A 19,096-nucleotide genomic window follows, 5' to 3' on the forward strand; every position below is an offset into this window, starting at 1 on the left:
ATGTTTAACATGGTCAGTTATGCATTGCAGAGTTAAGGTCTGGAAAGGGAAGGAAAGTGATAGCATGTTTCTTGTCTCTAGGATCTCTTTGTTCGGGGAACAGTAGGTGGTATGTTTAAAGAGAGACAGAGGGAAAGAAAGAAAGAAAGAAAATGGCCCTTTGCAAGTCATCTGACTATTTTCTTCCGGAACACAGAAATGCTGCATGAGAGATTAGGGAAGAGATGTTCTTAAAACAAAATGTCTACATGGAGGTGCTATTGAAATAGCCCCAAACCCTACACATCTTTAAAGCCTTTCATACAGAAGGTGGAAAAAGGGGGTGGGGGAGAGAGTCGATTTAATAGCAAATTTAAGAGGGGCTAAACCATTGGTATGGCCAAAAGCGAAGTAAAATCATGCCACCAGCATGCTAAATAGGAAAGTTTTTCCTCTCTGCAGCTTGACACTGCTCAGTTACAACAGAAGCTCTCTTTGCCTTAGTAGGAGGTTAAAAATATCACATCCATGCTGGGGCCACTAGGCTTACAACTCCAGAGTGGCTAGGAACATTTCGAAAGGCAGCACGAATATTAAACAGCACAGTCTGTGCATGGATGACAGGCCGACCCTCCCCCCACCCGAGCAGATATTGGGATGGTCACTTCGCTTCTTAAGAAAGTTTATTTTTAAGTCAATCCGGACGTACACGATTTCGCTGATCAGGATTCGAAGGAAAGGAAAGAAATCTCTATTCAGTACGAAACAAAAAATTGCTCTTAATTATTCCTGACTGTACTATTCAAATACACCTGGAGTTAAATGATACGTTTTAAGTCAAACTGGCACTGGGGAGGGGGATATAGGAGGGGAGGGCAGGAAGAGGGGGCACCGATTCTGAATACCAGGGAGGTGACTGATGTGAAGGGGGGGGCAGGTGGGGAGTGGGGGGAGAGAAACCCTATTTCATTCAACACCATGGACAGCGAACCCTTAGCCGGCAATGGAACCAGAGGCCTGTAGCTCACCTTTCTTTTCAGCACCTTTCCCCTGCAGAGCAGGACCTGGTCTCTGTACTCGAATGCCTTCTTCGAAATGAGACAAGGGAGGGGAAAGGAATAAATGTGGGGCCTCAAACCCAGGTGAAGGGAAATGCACAACAAACATGGAAGACCGAGAGTTTGAGAATATGATCATTGTTTCCCAGACTGAAATAGATCTCCCTGTTTTTTTCACTCCGCTGCCATTAGCTGCTCTGTATTAAGAGCACAGCAAGGTGTAGGCATCTGAGACAGGTATTTCTGGAACGCCAACTGGGAACTAAAGGGACATCTCTAGCTAAATAGAAATGTCATTCTAGCTGAAAGCCAGGCTGTTGGCTGAAACCCAATGCACAAAGACTGAGAGCTTTAATATTGTCCAATGAAATAAGCCTAGATCAGGCAAACTAATAATAAATAATAATAATAATTTCCCCCCTTCAAGGACGCAAATCCTGGATTTGGGTGTGAAAAGAAAATTAATTCTGAATTTGGCTGAAGATGGGCATCGTGTTGATGTCCAATGCTGGAGAAAAGCGCTCCCTCGCTCACGTTAATTTAGATTTTTAACTTAGATCCACAAGGGACAGATTCGCGTTCATGTAGCTTCTCGTGGACATAAATAAGTCGATAAACAATCATCTAAAATGAACCAGATGAAAAAAGTAGCTTCAGAAGATGGTAAAATGATGCTTAAATAGCAAACTTTCCTCTTGCAGCGTAACAAACAATGCATTTTCGCCTATCTACTATACATGCCATGCACTGTAGCACGATACAAAAGAAAGGAAGTCACACACATACACACACACACACACACACACAATTAAGGTGTGCGAGTGTTTGTCCAATGGGCCTTAAGCCTTGAAGGCGATATTTCACATCGCTGCGGAGCATTTCTGATGGCTACTTTATTATACCTCTAGTAGATACTCTGTCGTGAGATTCTATTTTAAACTGCCTTGAACCGATTGTTTCCTCAATTGTGTCTCTGGGTTTGCGTTTCAGAGACCCTCTATCTAATATAAACAAACTATCAGAAACAACAACAAAATCCCCGAACAATTGGTTTGATCTAGTGGGAACAAAATGTGTATATAGTTTGCAGTTCTACTAACACACCCATCATGTAACTGCACACACAGGAATGGCAAAGTGGAGACTTTCAGAACTGGAACAAAAAATGATTTCCATCATAATCAGAGTCCAACTCCCACATAAGCATGTAAAATATCTGTGTCCATATAAGTCCTACTAGAATCAAAGCAAATCATAGTCTTAAATCATTCTAATAATAGACTGCAGCGTTTTGCTAGCCACAGAAGGTTATTATAGCGGAAAATAACCCACAAATCTGCACTTTCCACCTAAAAATCCTTACATGGGGCGGGGGGGGGGAAAGATGTAGAAGTGGTTCGCCATATTTTCTAAGGATAAGACTAAAGTATAATAGGATGTGTTAGAACAGTTCTAAAATACTCATCTCTGATCTGTATATATAGAATTATTCTATAAAAATAAAAACAATCTCCCCTGAGCGAAAGGACACTGACTCTTAAAAAATGGCATGACCCTGGGAGTAGGCAAGCACAGCCTGATGAAAGAGGTCTCTAGGCATCATGCATTCATTCACGACTTAAAAAAAAAACAAACCAACCATAAAATAAATCGGTTAAAACCATATAATGAAACGCCAGCTATAAATACAAGCAGAGCCCTATTTGCTGGGGATGGTTTAAAGAAGAACCAGCATATTGTATTCCGTGAAATAGATCAAGACTATTTGATGGCATTGCTACATTGTCCCTCTCGGTGGGCTTTTAAAAACAAGAATACTCTTTCGGTTTATTATTTAGAAATGCTCTAGAAGGAACTCCTTTCCTTCCAAACTAAGCAATTCTTAGCTCCTGTGGCTTCCGTGATTATGTAACTTTAAGAAGCTTGATCACAAGGAACAAAAACACATGTAAATAGGGAACCCCTTTATTTTAAAAGTGTGACTTGAAACACATTCTCTTCCTGGAAGTGGGGAGGGAAGAATTCCTTTACAATTTTCTCAAATCTGTTTTTTGTTGTTGTTGTTGGTTTTTTTGGTAATTACATCCATGTCAACTTTAAGGAAAATTATTGCTGATGTTTTTTGAGGTAGGGAATATAATTGAAGGATATACAGTCCTCCCCCTCCTGCCTCTGTTTAAAATAAAACACCGCAACAGAAAATATAAAGCTTCTCTGATTAACCGTTTAGGTGCAGATCCCAATGTATAACGGCTGTGTGTTCCTATAAGGACTAGATTCTCTAGCCCTGTAGTGCAGCCATACATTATAGACGCAGCTGCAAGTGCTCAAAGCTTAAACACTATTTTCCGAAAGCCCGAGACCCCAGCCTGAGAGGAAGGTGGGGATGGGCTGGGGATAGAGTCTCTCGAATGTTACTCCTATAGTTTCAAGGACATCTTGCTGATGAGGATTTGGTTAATGGAGGAGAACTTATGTCCTAGCGGTGACGTCATTGGGTCCCAATGTAATCCTCTTGTGCTGAACCCAATCAGCAGATGTGCTGAGAGCCTGGACGGAGGGAAGAAGCGCTAATCCTTTAGACTGGATGAGATCAGCTGAAACAGCCAGGACTAGACCCAAAAACCCCTCTGCTAGGAAGATCAAGAGAAAAGGGATAAATTGAGAGAGACGCCTCATAACCCCTTTAAAGAGCTTTGGAGAAGAGAAGAGCAGGAGAATGGAAAGATGCGTGGTGCACCCATACAAGTTCAACTGGCTTTTTCCACGCCGAGCGGGAGCCTGATTTTCACTCTGATGAGGTCTTTCTTCATTGTTCCAGGGGGAGGAAGAGAGAGAGAGAGAGAGGTCTAAAATTCAAAAGATAATGAGAGACTAGGCGCTTTTCTTATTCATCTCTAGCCCGCATACACAAAACAAGCATGCTGAACCACGGGAGGGCGTCCGCACTGGATCTGAAAGGACGCGGAGTTTCTGCCGCCTAGCCACAGAGGGCTGCTTCCATTGGAATGGGTAAATCTGCTAAGAGCTAGTCTTGCCGGTGCCGTAATTATGGGGTTTAGGCGACAATGGTGGGAGAACATCCCAGCTCGATTGCTAACTTGGAAGAGCGTCAGGATTTCCCCCCCCCCCCTTCCTCTTTTGCAAGCGTCCTTAATGGGCTTTATCATGATTATTAGGGTTTTTTGGGGGGGAGTGGGGGAACGACAAGGAGGGGGTGGGGTGGGGGAATTCAGCGGCAAGATCTATAGAAAGAAATCGTCCTAAATTAATAAAGTGCCTTTAACTCCGATGGCCAGCAACGCAATCGCTTTAATCATGGTCACTCTCGTTCGATCCTTATTGAAAGAAAGAAAAGCAAAAAAACAAACACCTCCCCCCCCTCCCAAAATCCAAACCGTGGATTTCTTGTGCCTAGCCGCTGCGGATGGCCAAGGGCACCTCTAAGCTATTTCGGTTTCCCTTCTGAAAGAAGAGAAATCAGTTAATTTGCATTTTGAGCGGTTTAAAAGAAACACGAGGATTATATTAATTATTATTATTATAAAAAAAAGTAGAAGAGAGGAAAAAAAAGATGCCCAGCACTTTGACTAGACCTGTAACTCTAGAGAAATTGACCTATCCCTTGACATGAGGGATCTGTTACGCTTAATTCAGGTCTGTCTTACTATTAGAAGGTGGCTAACAGCTCTGGGGCGACTGTTCTGTGCTAAGAACGTATCCCTTTAAATACGGTATAGCCGGTTATATAAGTTACACTGTACAGAGGGTTTGCATTATACAAGTCGTTTATGTGGGTATTATATAGTGGTTTATGGCAAAGTTTTTTGCGCGTGTAGGCGGTGTATAGGATAGGGTTTGTTGTATAGGTTTGTATATGGGTTTACGGTATAGGCGTCTGATCTATAGGGTTTGTCATTGTATAGAGGTTTATTCTAGCGGGTAGAGCGCAGAGATATTTTACACTGGACGGGGGGGTGGGGGCAGGTTCTTACCTAGGGTTTGTTTTTACATGACAAGGATTTTATACCGTATTGAGGAGTGGGTGGGGGGGGTTCTCTCTCCTCTCGGAGGCTCAGAGAACCCCTGTTCTCTCCCGCTCCGCAGGGGAGCCCAGCCCTTGGCTGGCCCGGGCTAAGCCCTGGGCGCGTGTTGGCGAGAGAGGGGGGGCACACGAGCGGTGCCCCCACGGACAGCATCGCTCCGCGGAAGACGCGCCGGTGCCTTGTTCTCTCCCTGCCCTGCTGCCGACGAGCCCCTCTCTGCGTGTTCACAGCGGACCTTGATTTAATGTCCATACAATTAAGGCACGCGGTGAATGCCAAGAGAGGAGCCTCACAGCTTCATTTTAATGGAAATTGGGGACATAAACCCTCTAATTACACTTAACAGCAGCCACGGAGCGATCTATGGAGCATCCTCGGCCTTTTGACAAATAGGAGCAACAATGGCTCCAACGTCTTGCAGGGCAGCTGTCTCTATACATTAAGAGTGGCAGGGGGGCGAAGCAGGCCCCTTCTGAATATGCAGAGGTTTAGGGGCTCCTGGCTCACAAAGGGAAAGGGCAGGACAATGCAGGGAGAGCCGGGAAGACAATGCGGTAGGGTGGCTATTATTGGGGGGAGGGGGGTTAAGATGTCCTTGCAACCCCCACGGTGGTAACTTTGCCTCGCTCTAGACGTTTGCAATGAATGGATCCGAGGGGGCACAGAAGGGGAATTGCACGAGCTATGAGTAAGACAGAAACCCGCCAAAGGTTCAGGGAAGCTGTGCTGTCCCTTGCTCAATGTCGCTTGAACCAAGGTTTGCATTTAATAAGAGGAGAAAGATTTAGCTCTATCTTAGAGGCAAAGCCCTGAGCCTGGACTTCGTGTCCGAAAAGCGTCGCTTGTATGCTATATATGTAACACACACATCCCTCGACTTCCAACTGGGGAGGAAGGGAAATACGTATGTCCAAAGCACTTTAATGCCCGTTTCTGTGGTTAAGCGCATCATGTTTCAAATCTAAGAACAGTGGCAAAATGTGTTGGAATAAAGAGTTCAGCTTCTCTCCTGGTTCCTGGATTAATCGTTGCAATAACGCTAATAAACTCTTTTTTTTCAAATGGCAGCCGAAAGAATTTTGTTCTTCCTTTCTTGTTGTTTAACGTCAATTCTTTATCATTATGCAGCAGGTTCAAAGTCGTGCTGCGATTTAAAGAGGTTACAGAGTTTATTTAAACATTTTGAAACCACCACCATTTTGGTGGCTTCTTTCATCGTTTATATACAACAGTATTGAAATGCACAGGGGTTAGTTTTTTTTTAAATAAAATTCGTGCTTCTGTGTCTATTATTTTTGTTAAGTTGAGAATACAGCTCTTGCTGTAATACAGTTCTAGTAAGAGGATGTGGGGTGTTATTTTAAAATGAGTTTAGATTTTAAGAACCAAAAATAGTTACGAATGCAGTTTAGTTATGCAGAAAGTTTCTAGGTATTTATGTATCTCTAACATGGCCATTCTAAAATTAATTTTTATATATATAAATAAACGAGTAATTCTGTATTTATAGATATGTGCATGTAAGTTTCATTACGTTTATATATAGTGTGTATATATAACCATGCCTATAAAGGTGTTGATATAGGGATCTATGCAATGTATATCAGTAGGATTGTGTGAATGTAAAAAAAAAAAAGCTGAAGTTTCTCGTTTATCTATCCCCCTCCCCCATCTGTGTAAAGACATTTTAAAAGGATTCTCCTAATATTCCCCCTTAATTTTAAAAATAAATTAAATTGCTGGTCTAAAAACCTAGCAGAAAAATTGCATTTCCAGCGGTTACAGAAGAGCCCTCGCATAGCGCCATCTGCTGCTCGCTCTGCTGCATGGCAAGTAATGTCCGCGGTCCAACCGGGCTGTAGGTCGCTGCCGTTTGGAAGGCGAGATGCGTAATCCGCGGGGCTGTGGGCCACGCTAAAGGCAGCGGCCACACCGGTTGGTTTTCTAGGTTCAGATTAACTTTGTGCCGCAGGGTCTCCGATCATCAAGACACAGCGGACCGCAGCCCGACTTGCGTAGGCCAACTCCCAACCCTACGGGAGCTTGCTCCGAGCTGGCCCCAGACACGTGCGTGGAGGAAGAGACAGACACGCGAAGACACGGGGGGCAGAGGCATCCCCTAAAGGTGTAACTTGGGACCCAGCGCGTGGAGGGTTGGGTCTGGGCCTGGGGCCGGGCCCGCTGTAAAGAAACACAACAGGGGGAGTGGCAGGAGGCTATTTGCCTGGTTTAGGGGTCCCCCCGGCCCAAGTTACATTGCATTGTTTTGTTTAATGCCACATTCCCTCCGGGAGAGCAGGTGTCCCCCCTCCCGCCTCGCGGAAGTCCCCAGTGGCTTGGGGTTTGGCAGGTCGTTGTCTTTGGGGCTGTTTCCCCAGCAGGAGTCTCCGACGCTGGGGAAAGACCGAGGAGACGGGCCCTGTGCGATGCCATTGCTCACCCGTCTACACTATCAGCAGCACCAAGACCAGCCAGCCTCGCCTCAACCCCCCGCCCCCCATCCCCGTGCATGCGGAGCTTGGTGGATTCCTCCAGCACTGCGCCCCCAGTCGCTGTGAATTGCCGCGCATATCAACTGCGCTCCGCGCAATCTGTGCTCAAGGAGGGGCGCCTGGCTAAGTAGGGGGCTGGGGAGAGGGACAGAGACCACCAAGACAAACTGACACCCGTGCATTCCCCCCCACCCCACCAGATCAGGCCTGGAGAGGGGAGCCGAGCCTTGCCCCCCCGCCGCTCCTTCAGGCGCTGCAAAACGGGGGTTTGGGCAGATCTGGATCTCGCTCGCACCTGGTATCTGGCAGCCCCCCTCCCCGCAAAGTCTATGGAATCACCGCCGGGCAAGGCCCGCCTGTGCGAGCTCAGAACAGGCCCGGGTCAGGGAAGGCGGGTTCGCCGGCCTATGGACAGGCTCGGGCCGCCAGCTCTCGCCCGGCTAGACCCACTGGGCCGCCCCTGCTGCGGGTCCCTCCACGGGGCCGTTTTCGTTCCCAGAGCAGAGCGGGGACGGAGAGCGGTCAGACGGCGTCGGGCGCTCCCCGATCCCCTGGGCAGCTGGCTGGAGGGGCCGAGTGACAGGGCGGTACTAGCTGGGGTGCAAGGGGCCAGTTACCTGCCCGGAGAGCGCAGGGGACGCTCCGGTCCTCTCCACTAGGCAGGTTCCCAGGGATCCCCACCACACCTGATGTGCAGCAACCACCAACACTGCTCGGACAACGTCCTTGATGCAGTTAAGCAGAGACCAGGTGTGACACACACACACACACCCAGGGTAGCACGTTCACACCACAGCAACAGCGCCCCCAAGCGCGCGCGGGGGTTGCCCGGCTAGCCCGGAGCTCGCTTCGCTTATTCGCTCCTGTTCTTTCCTAAAAGCCTTTGCGAGCGCAGGGCAAAGAAAGCGGGGCCTGGAAATGCCATCAAGTGACCCCACAGGCTCCGGGACAAGCGTCTGGAGTTCTTTCCGGGGCCTGTCAGCTACTCCCGTGGACAACGGAGAACGAAAATACCCCATTCTTCGCTGGCCTTTGCCACTTGCAGAAGAGCCGGGTGGGATTGGGGCCTGGTGGACTCCAACCGCAGAGGGACGGAGAGCCCCCGGCAGTCCCGAGAGACCCACAGTACAGAAATCACGTGAACACCTGCAGCGCACACCCACCCATGGCTCCTGCTCCCAAAACGCCCGATCCAAACCCACTCAAACAGAAAAGGGTCCAAAGCCGCCGGACCTCCCCACCCCAGCCCAGCCCCGAGCGTGTCTAACGCCGCCCGGAAGCCTTGACCAACTCACCCATAGTAAGTCCTGCTGGGAGGCCCAGCTGTCTCCCTGAAGGCGAGATTGTCCCACTCCTTGGCAGAGAGAGGAGTTATGTCAAAGAGATGCCACCAGCCCAAAGGGGCAGACGCTGCATCTTCCCCACACTCAAATACCACCCCAGGCCCCACAGCTGGTTCAGAGCCAGAGGCCACTCTCCCATAGCAGGGGTTTCCCCTTGATTAGAGCCTCCCGCGTGGCGAGGATTAGCCGAGACCCTGTGAGCCTCTCACCTGAATCCCCTTCGCCCCTGGGAGTTAATCAGAAGCGGCTGTCACAGCTGTGCACTGCAGAGGTCACGTTTTGTCTTGGGAGCGGGGCCTCTGCTTTTACACCTGAGATAACCTCATTTCACCCCGGCGCTCCAGCTGCTGGTGTCCAGCCCTGCTCCCAAGCCCAGCAGCTACTCTTCAAAACCCATCAGCCTGGACATCACTGGAGACGATTTACAGCAGCTGAGGATGTGGGGCCCTATGGACCGAGGAGCAACCATTAAAGAAAGCCCTTTCCTCTCCTCTAGCTTGTCAGTTTCCCAAGGGCTGGGAGTCAGTTGCCCCAGCAGGTTAGGCGTGGCAGGTCAATTAAAGCAATCCCCCAAGCAGATATTGTTCATAGAGGAAGAAGGAGCTGAGGTTGACCCTGATTTATTCCAACTCCCTGAGCCTTGGTTCCATTTTACAGATGGGTACATCCAGAAGGAGGCAAAGGCTCAGGTCCTCAAAGGTATTTAGGTGGGAGTTAGGTAACTGAATACTTTTTAGGAGCTGGGCCAAAAGGATTTACCCAGGATCACAGGGCAAGCCAGTGCCAGAGACGAACTTCTAGCCCTTAGCTAAACACATAGCTCTCTGCTGCTAGGGCTTGGTTTGACTGAAGCAGTAGCAAACCTGGCACTTGATTCAATAGCACAGGATTGGGCCCCGCATGTTGAAATCCTTACAAAGGACATGATAGCTTCTTATTTCCCCTCCCTGAGTCTGTCCCCGTCGCCCAGAGCCAGAGGCCCATTTCTTTTGTGCATCACAGCAAGTTCTTTGTTCCCAGCGACCCACTGCTACTGCACAGAGAATCAGTCCTCTCTGATTTACCCCGTCACCCTAAACAGACATTAGCCTGTTTGCAAATCCTTGGGGGTGGGGGAAGGTTAAAAGTCTTTACAGTCAAACACTCACGTGAAAGTGGACACAGGAATCAACACAATTCCTTCTCCCTGGTGTAGATCTGCTTTACCCGAAGCCCTTCTGTCAATACAAAGGAGGCCCAGTATTTAGTATTTAGTACCTGATTCCTCACACAAAGTGGACAGAGGCTTCCGAACATCTTCTCGCTTCCTCCTGCACCAGCTAGGGAACTCTTTGGCTCAGCTAAGGTGCCACAAGTACTCCTGTTCTTCTTTTTGTCTCAGCTGCCATTTCTTTTCCATGAGCTGCCCCGCTCCTGCAATAGCTCCATAACTCCCTCTTGTGTCCAAACCTGAACCAAGACCATGGCCGGGGGTTAAAAACGACAGCAGTGGACAGAAAAGATGGTTATGTCTATAAAAGCAGGAGCTAAAGCTCCAAGGATGGCCATTCACACTGGTGTGAGAAGGGGAAGAGGCCTGGAAGTTTCTGATGCATCCCCAATGGTAATGTTAATGAGATAGAGAAGGGTGCTACAGCACACTCAAGGGATTCCCAATTGCAACCGGTATATAGAGGTCACACTCAAGCTGTTGGAGTGCTAAAGTTTTTCTATTGCACTTCTAGGTTTCTATCTATACACACACAGTTCATGCGTAGAAAGAGAGCTGTGGAAATCCGGGTCATTGTTTATTACATTCCCCTTCAGCTGGTTTCATGCTCCATACAGAAAATACACAACCCAGCACTGCCCTGATATGCTGCTGATAATGCAGATGACATGTACGAAGAGGAGAATTTATGACAGAGAATCCTTTCCCCCCAACATTTCCAGCCTTGCTTTATTTCTCCAGAACGTCATATTTTGAGGGGAGGAGGCACAATCAGCTACTACTGTATTAATATTATTTATTTGTTGTCCAAGTAGCACCTAGACACTCCAGCTGAGATCAGGACCCATTGTACTGGCTGCTGCACGGATGCGTAGTAAGAAACAGAGTAGTTCACTCTCTGCAAAGACGAGGGACGTACCATTTTTAAAGATGGGGAGGGTTAAGGCTGTCTAGCAAACCAGGGAATTGAACCCACATTCAACTCCAGTGCCTTAACTACATGTCCAACCTTCTCACCAGTGGGGATAATTCCTTGGCTCAGTCCGTAATGAGGGAAGAAAAAGACCTCACCCACTAACCCGACAGAGGAGAGACGTCAAAGCAATATTCACGGAGCTGCCCCCTTCTCAAACTGCTGCACAGTGTTTTGGTCGAATGCCCAAGAGAGACCTCTCCAGAGAAGCAGGTAACTCCCCAGGGGGCCAGGGAAAGTTTGTGTAGGCCAACAACAGAGGACCAGCATTGGCGGGGGTGGGGGAGAATAAACACACTCTTATCAGAGGGATAGCTGCGTTAGTCTGTATCCACAAAAACAACGAGGAATCCGGTGGCACCTTAAAGACTAACAGATTTATTTGGGCATCAGCTTTCGTGGGTAAAAAAACCCTCTTCTTCAGACACACTCTTGTTATTCTAGTTGGAATGTGAGCTGACTTTGTAGTTCATGTATCAATTTTTCCCCATATGGCCCGAGACTCCTGCCTCCTGATTGGAGGACACAGAGATATTCTAATGCATTGGCAGCAAATAAACCTCATCTAAGCATTGCACAACCCAAGCAAACTTTGGAGTTACTTGGTGCCTAGAAGAGAGCAAGGGTCCTTACTTATCCAGGGTACATATTGACCCCCATTACCGCAAGATCTGAGCACCTTATAATCTTCAATACATTTACACACAAAATCCCCTGTGAGGTAGGAAAGTGCTGTTATTCCTGTTTATCAGATGGGGAACTGGGGCCTGGACAGACTAAGCTTCTCACCCAAAGTCTCACAGGAAGTCTGTAGCAGACCAGGAAACTGAACCCTCATTTCTGGCTAGAACCCTAAGCACTGGGCCATCTCTTTACTCTGATTTGCTGGCTCTTCACAACCACAAGTAAATGTTTCATGCCCATGCCCTAGTCCAAAATAGTAGCTGAGAAGGGAGAGACAAGGTCTATACATAGGGCTTGAATGTCTTCTAACCTATGCTGATGTAAATCAGGAGTGACTCCGCTGATACCAATGGAGTTACATCCATGTGAACCTGATGTGCGTGGGAGGAGAATAAGGCCCACACAGTGTAAAACAAGCAAGAAACAGGATAAGGGGTAGTTTAGGACATTTAACCATGAAGTCATCATCAGTAATATTTGTCCACAAGACCTTTTTCAGCCATTTTCTGAAATAGGAGAGGATGGGATATTAATCCATTTTAATAACTTCTCTTCTCTCTTAGGGAATGGTCCATCTGTCTAGAGACAGAAGCCTACATATGTACACACATGCCTCTAACTGACGAGGGTGATGAATAAACTTCCCATATAGGCCAATTATTCCTTTATTGACCAAAAAAAGTTTGTGAATGGAGGTGGCAGCTTGCATGGGGAATGGGCATGGGGCAGAGTGGTCTACAAGACCATCTCTTAATTGAGGTTCAGTCAACATATTTTGAAAAGCCTGAGCACCCTGGCATTAGTACAAACTGAAGGTCAAACTCTGCTTGCCTCACTCACTGTCCCTTTGAACTTCTCAGTCTATTTAGTCATAGGCCCAAACCAAGAAAGAGAAGAGAAAGAGAACACATTTCTCTTAAACAAGCCCCAGAATGAAGATTCAAGTGCATTACCAGGAGGACATCAAGGCTGTACCACAGCAGTGTCCCTGCACCTTCTGCCCTACCAGACTGCCATTTGTCTTAACCTCCCAATAGATATTCTCGCATGCCTGGTTTGTATTATTTAAGAACATAAGCTATGGAGGAAAGCATGTTGGCTTAGTCGTCCCATTGTGCACATGGTCAAAAGTGTGCAGAGAAGGAAGGTGTAACAGCCCCTTCTCTTCTCCCTTCTCTTCCCCCAAGGAGGTGGTCAAGTGGTCTGGGAGAAACCAGGGATGGAAGAAGTTCAGCAGGTAGCTCTGTTCCAGTCAAAAGGCCTGGACATTAACATTCCACCTGCCCTACAGAGAGGGAAAAAGTCTTTTACAGGAAATCACCGGTGTTCAAGGGAATTCACCCTGTAGAGTCTGTAGTTTGTTTAAACTGGGCTGGCAGAAGTTTTACGGTGGGAGGGGAGTAGATTTTTATGACATTATGTCACTTTTGGGAATATAGCATCAGTAACTAAAGAACGGCTCTGTATTTGAAAGTAGATCTTGTGTTGTTTCGCTAGCTATTGTGTGAGTACTAGGATGACATGTTTAATGCAAGAATAATTTTCACAAGACTGCTCAGAACCCTGTAGTTAGTCCCTACAGTGTCAACTGCTTAGTGGGAGCATGCTGTGTAAAGAGGGTCAATACAGTTTTAAAATAAAATGGAAAGAAGGGACAATTATAAAACTGACTCATACATGGAGGGGACTCACACACCAAATCACTAAGAAGGAAAACAGAGCAAGAGCTCAGTCCCTGGAAGGAGCCACAGATGACCACACGAGGGCACTACTCCGTATCTGTTACATCTCCTGGAGTTTTATTTTATAGCCTATGCCAGAAACTGGAAACAGACCTATCAAGAGGGCTTTGCTGCAGACAGTGCTTTGGGTGCTGATACGTTATTGCCGGGGTTTGAAAGAAAATGCAGAGGAGACATTGTTTAAAGCTCCCAGGTGGTGTATGTCACTTAGCCGCCAGTGAATGATTCGGTACCCTTGACCTATTCAGATGCTGAGCCATGGACTTGGTTTTGAGACGGTGGCTTGAATTGGATTTCACTCTGAGTTGGGGACGCGGTCAGAAGTGACCTAAGGCTGCCTCCTTTCCCTAGTCCAGTTTCACTCTCTCTGTGGAGTAAATCTCCTCTCTTGCTATGTATCTGTAGTGTTCACAGAATGAAGCCTGGGAATGGCACGTAATGCAGGATTCTTTCCTCCCAGCACCTGTTTCCATGATTTTCCTGTCTTCTATTCCAGTCTGACTTTACTTTGGAAACCCTTTGGAGTTTGGCAGGACAAGTAGCCACTGCCTCCCTGTGAGCAACTAACAAGGTATTTATTGATACAGCAAGAAAACTAGAGATTTCATTTCATTCCATTCTTCCTTCATCACAGAACAAACACCTTATCAGCCCGATTCTCCGTTGACTCGCAGTGCTTTAGACAGGTGTAAATGACTACACAAGCAGCAAGGGCCTGGAGAATCAGGCCCCAGGAAGGAACCAGCATAAATCTTTAGCTGGAGAGAAGCTCCTTGTGCTGTCCATAAGGTGGCGCCCATTCTCCATTTGAGTGGGGAGCAGGCTGAGTTTTCGGCAGAGAAAGGAGCTACTTGAACAAGATGCAAAGATACTTTGCTTGAGCCTGGTGATGTGATCCTTTGTTTTGTGTTTAGGATCCAGCCATGCAAAAATAAAACAAACACATGTGTACCCAGAAAGCAGCTCAGGACAAGAGACCAAGGCCCAGATCCTCAAAGATATGTAGGCACTTAACTCCTATCCATTGCAATGGAAGTTAAGTGTCTAAATAACTTCGAGGAGCTGAGTCTTCTGTAGGTTGCCAGGCCCATGCGGTATGTCTTACAGATGGTAATGCTGTGTGCCAAGCTCCATGGAGCCACTAAAGAATAGTCAAGGAAACATGTCTTGAAATCACAGCAGCACAATGGGAATTTTAACCCAAGCCACATGCCCTTCCCATCTGTTTGCAGACTGGTATAATGGAAAAACAGAGACAGGCACTTTCACACCCCAGTGACGAAACTTAGGCACCTGAATCCATATTTAAGCCCCTACACATGCTGCTTGTTTTTCAAATGCCCTAAGCTCCCGTGTCTCCTTCTGACAGGTGCTCAGCCGCTCTGTAAACCATTTATTTAGGGGCCTAAATAGAGATCTAGTTGACTAACTTTTAAGCACTCAGGTGCGGCCATATTTGATCACAAGCTTAACTGTGTAGTAGAAGAAAACAAATCAGTGTCTGAACAACTCTGAGACAAGAAGCTCTTTGCACAGAGGTAAAGATCTCCCTCTTTGCAGCTGCAAATTGACTTTACCTTGGGCTCCCTGCATTCTGCTCACGTCCATTATAATCGCCCTCTTTAATGCCCACTTCCCTAGAACACGCTTGGCTCTCAAATGTCTAATGAAAAGGAGGAAAGCGAGATATGTAAAACTGCTCACACTGTTAAAACAAAAGCTTTGCAATGGCAGCTTGTGTTGCTGATTTCTAATTTACTGAAATACTCTCAGCAATAAACTCTGTCAGTTACCTAAGGAACAGTCCCCTTCATTAGGATCTACCACTGGATAATTGATAGTCAAAAACATAATGGATGTAATGGATGTCAAGGGAAACCACCAGGCAGTAATGTCTGCAATGATAGGATAATTGAACTTTTTTTTTAAATGCACCAATACTTAAAAAAAATTATTCTGATACACAAAGAGCAGAATGACACTTTCTCTTAATTTGAATTGCATGGAATAGGCTGTTGCCACAGGTCCCCTGCTGAGGCAAAAAAACAGACATTGATCCAGCGATAATGTTCTCTCACAATGATTTCATTTATATTAGGCCAGATGACTGATGGAGATGTAATCATCTGATCTGATTCATGCTGCTGCAGCTACAATGTATGGTGGCTCATTGTAGCATTATAGATTGGCTGTAGACACTAGGAGCCAGCCAGTTACACGTCTCTTGTTTACCACACAAGATTTTAACACAGCACTTGAGTTATTTCAATGGGAGCTAGGCTTCAAAATATCTTGGAGGATCTGGGCCTTAATGAGTTGCCCAAGGTCAGACCTGACGTGAACAAGGAAATGAACTCAAGTTTCCAAGTCGCAGGTTAGTGCCCTAACCGCCTCTTCAGCTAATCGGAAAATTGGTTTTTGATTGGCTGAAGTTTTAGGTTTTAACTGTTTTCAGCGAGTAATAACTCTCTACCTAGAAAGCTGATTGGCTGGATTAGATTTTATTATGATAATGTTTAGCATTTATGGAGAACTTTGTTGTGTACAAACATAAACTGAACTTCACAACAGCCCTATGAGCTAAGTCTATTGCAGGGGTCGGCAACCTTTCAGAAGTGGTGTGCCGAGTCTTCATTTATTCACTCTAATTTAAGCTTTTGTGTGCCAGTAATACATTTTAACGTTTTTAGAAGGTCTCTTTCTATAAGTCTATAATATAGAACTAAACTATTGTTGTATGTAAAGTAAATAAGGTTTTTAAAATGTTTAAGAAGCTTCATTTAAAATTAAATTAAAATGAAGAGCCCCCCGGACTGGTGTCCAGGACCAGGGCAGTGTGAGTGCCACTGAAAATCAGCTCGCGTGCTGCCTTCGGCACGCGTGCCATAGGTTGCCTACCCCTGTGAGATCACTCAGTGACAAATGACAACAGAGGGGCAGAACTGAATGAGTTGCTGAATGGCTGCAAAAGGAAGGGTGTAGTAAGCCATTCCCATTAGAAATTGCTTATCTAGGGATGGATTTTCAAAAGATCACAGCACCCAGAAGTTCCCATTGTTCTCTACAGGGGGAGTACTCATTTTCCTTAGTGGGAACTGTTGGGTGGTGAGCAATTTTGAAAAAAACTTGACTCTAATATTTAATGAATATTAGCGCTGACTGATTAATGGGGGTTGAAGAAGAGAGACAATGTTCATAAATTATTCAGATTCCAGATGGTGGTTTGGTGCATTATTCAGTACTTATTTTTTGTTACTTTTTGTCCTGAGGTTTAAAAAGTTTAGATCCTCCAATCAAGGAGAAGAAACAGCATCTTGGAACTCAGATTGCCAACTCCCATTGGCCATCCCATCCTACAAACAGCAAAAAGTGGAAGTTGAATAGTTCATGAACACCACTCAGAATGAAAGTTGTTCTCAAATCTGTTTGCCAAACCCCTACAAACAAAAGACACATTTGCAGGGATCACAAATGATTCCGGAGCTGAAAAACAGGGTTACGTTTATCAGACCATGCACTCAGAATTTATCTGTCCGTCTCTATTTTAATACACACAAGACTCAGATAGGTAACACATAAAGACCAACTGGAGCAGAAACCTCCAGAAGGGAAAGCTCCTTTGAAATATCTCTGACATTCCCAGAAAACTGAATATGCACCTAAAATTGCCAAGACTTCGCAGATAAAAAATATATATTTTTTCATCACTGTGTTTAAATGTTCAAGACTCTGGCATTCGCTTCAGGCAGTAACATTTGAATACAGTTCTTTCTAACCATCAGCTTACATCAGCCATTAGCTGCATTTTGTATGTATGCAAACAAGTACCAGGTACCATGCCTTCTTACATAAAAGCATTTGTCCTAGCTATGCTATGACATTTATTTCCGTGTTCTTTCTATCCTTTTTGGCAGAGCTGCTGTCACAGTCTCTCACCCAATGTCAACTCAGCACCTTCTGCTGCTCTTATTGTTGACATCAGCTCTCTGCAGGTTCTGAGACGGGGTGACACTAGAACAGCGAGTGACAAACGAAGTACCATGGGACAAGAAGAAAGGGCACATTACCCCAGGCAAGTTGGAGAGTTTTTCCAAATGGGATTTCACTGGTCTATAATAAATGTTCCAGTCGTAAAAGTGGAGAGTCTCAGTGCTTAAAGAAACACAGGAATAAATAGTTACCAAAGCAAAAAGAGAAAGAAAAATGTATCTCTGTTTTATTTTTTTTAAAAATAATGAAATGTTCTGACCTGAGAGCTTGAAGCCTTCTGTCTTCGGAGAAGGTACTTTATGAGAACAGCACAGCCCTCACTTCCCACTGCAGCCCGCCAACAAGCCCAACCCTGAATTGGAGGGGCCATTTCAAGGCTCTAGAGCTAGTGCTGGTTGGAAAACGGCAATTATTTTTCCACAAGAAATTTCCATTTTTAAAAAAATGTATCCAAATTTCAAATGAAAATATATATATTTTTAAAAATGACCCCTGCCCCCCAACTAATGACATTTCTCCCATTCAATTTTTGGTCTCCAAAAACTGGTTTTGGTTAAACAAAATCGATGAAAACTTTCACGTTTTTTGTCCAAAAAATCAGAATGTTGTTGAAAATTATATTTTTCCATACATTTTTCATTTTTGATGAAATGCCATTTTTGGTCAAAATTACTTTTCAATTAAAAATGTTTTGACCAGCGCAAGTCAGTGGATAGTTCATTCTCTGTGCCTGGTTAGTTCTTGGAAGCTAAGTAAGGCTTTGTCTTCACTGCTAACAAAGGTGTGTTTTTATGTTGGGGTAACTAACGCATATGAACAATCCTGAGGTAAAACACAGTGATGACAAGTTTACCATAGGGTAAATTAGGCCAGGTGAACCAGGAGTGAGGGGACAGTGCTGACCTCACTTAGTTTACCTCACGGTAAACATGTATTCACTGTGTTTTTACCTCAGGATTGTTCATATGCGTTAGTTACCCCAACATAAAAACACACCTTTGTTAGCAGTGAAGACAAGGCCTAAGGCTAGCTGTGACATGGATATCTGCCTAAGAGAAAGTGACCTGAGATTTCCAAGCTCATTCATGCAGACCAGGGAATGGACAGATAGTAGAGCTTTGTTCTAGTATAAGTATTTCGAATAGAGAGGTGATTTTTTTTTTAGCCATATTGGCTATGTCTACGTGATGAGCTCAGGGAGTGATTCCCAGCTCGCATTGACAAATTCACGGTAAAATGGTAGCATAGGTGTGGTAGCAGGGGCAGCTGCAGCATGTGCTAACGGCCCTGGGTACGTGCCCGTGGAGTTCAGGTGGGTTTGTACTCAGGGAGGCGACCACAGTACTGCCACTGCCCATCCTACCGCAGCTAGCTCAAAGCATGCCTATATGCCAGCTGGGAATCACACCTCTAGCTCATGTGCAGACATAGCCACATAGTCATAGTACAACCCCTAGAGTGGATGCAGTTATACTGATATAAATGTGTCTTATGTGTAGCATTCTCCCCGTCCCATACAGCAATATTGATGTCGTTAGAGATGCACATCTCTTGTGCAAAGACGAGGCCAAGGTCTAGT

At 45.8% G+C, this 19,096-nt stretch overlaps 1 long non-coding RNA gene across 4 annotated transcripts; it reads left to right on the forward strand.

The window, feature by feature from the left end:
* Window positions 1-3,301: 3,301 nt before the first annotated feature.
* Window positions 3,302-17,731, forward strand: LOC101935876 (uncharacterized). 4 transcript variants are annotated; one of them, XR_257005.3, is made up of 3 exons: window positions 3,302-4,049; window positions 13,988-14,098; window positions 17,442-17,731. It is a non-coding gene; the product is annotated as an uncharacterized LOC101935876 (long non-coding RNA). The 4 variants fall into 4 exon arrangements; XR_010592381.1 differs by having other exon boundaries at window positions 14,024-14,098; XR_010592379.1 differs by lacking the exon at window positions 3,302-4,049 and adding an exon at window positions 11,083-11,314.
* The last annotated feature ends 1,365 nt before the right edge of the window (window positions 17,732-19,096 follow it).

Source organism: Chrysemys picta, chromosome 13, assembly GCF_011386835.1.
Source record: "Chrysemys picta bellii isolate R12L10 chromosome 13, ASM1138683v2, whole genome shotgun sequence".
NCBI lineage: Eukaryota > Metazoa > Chordata > Testudines > Emydidae > Chrysemys > Chrysemys picta.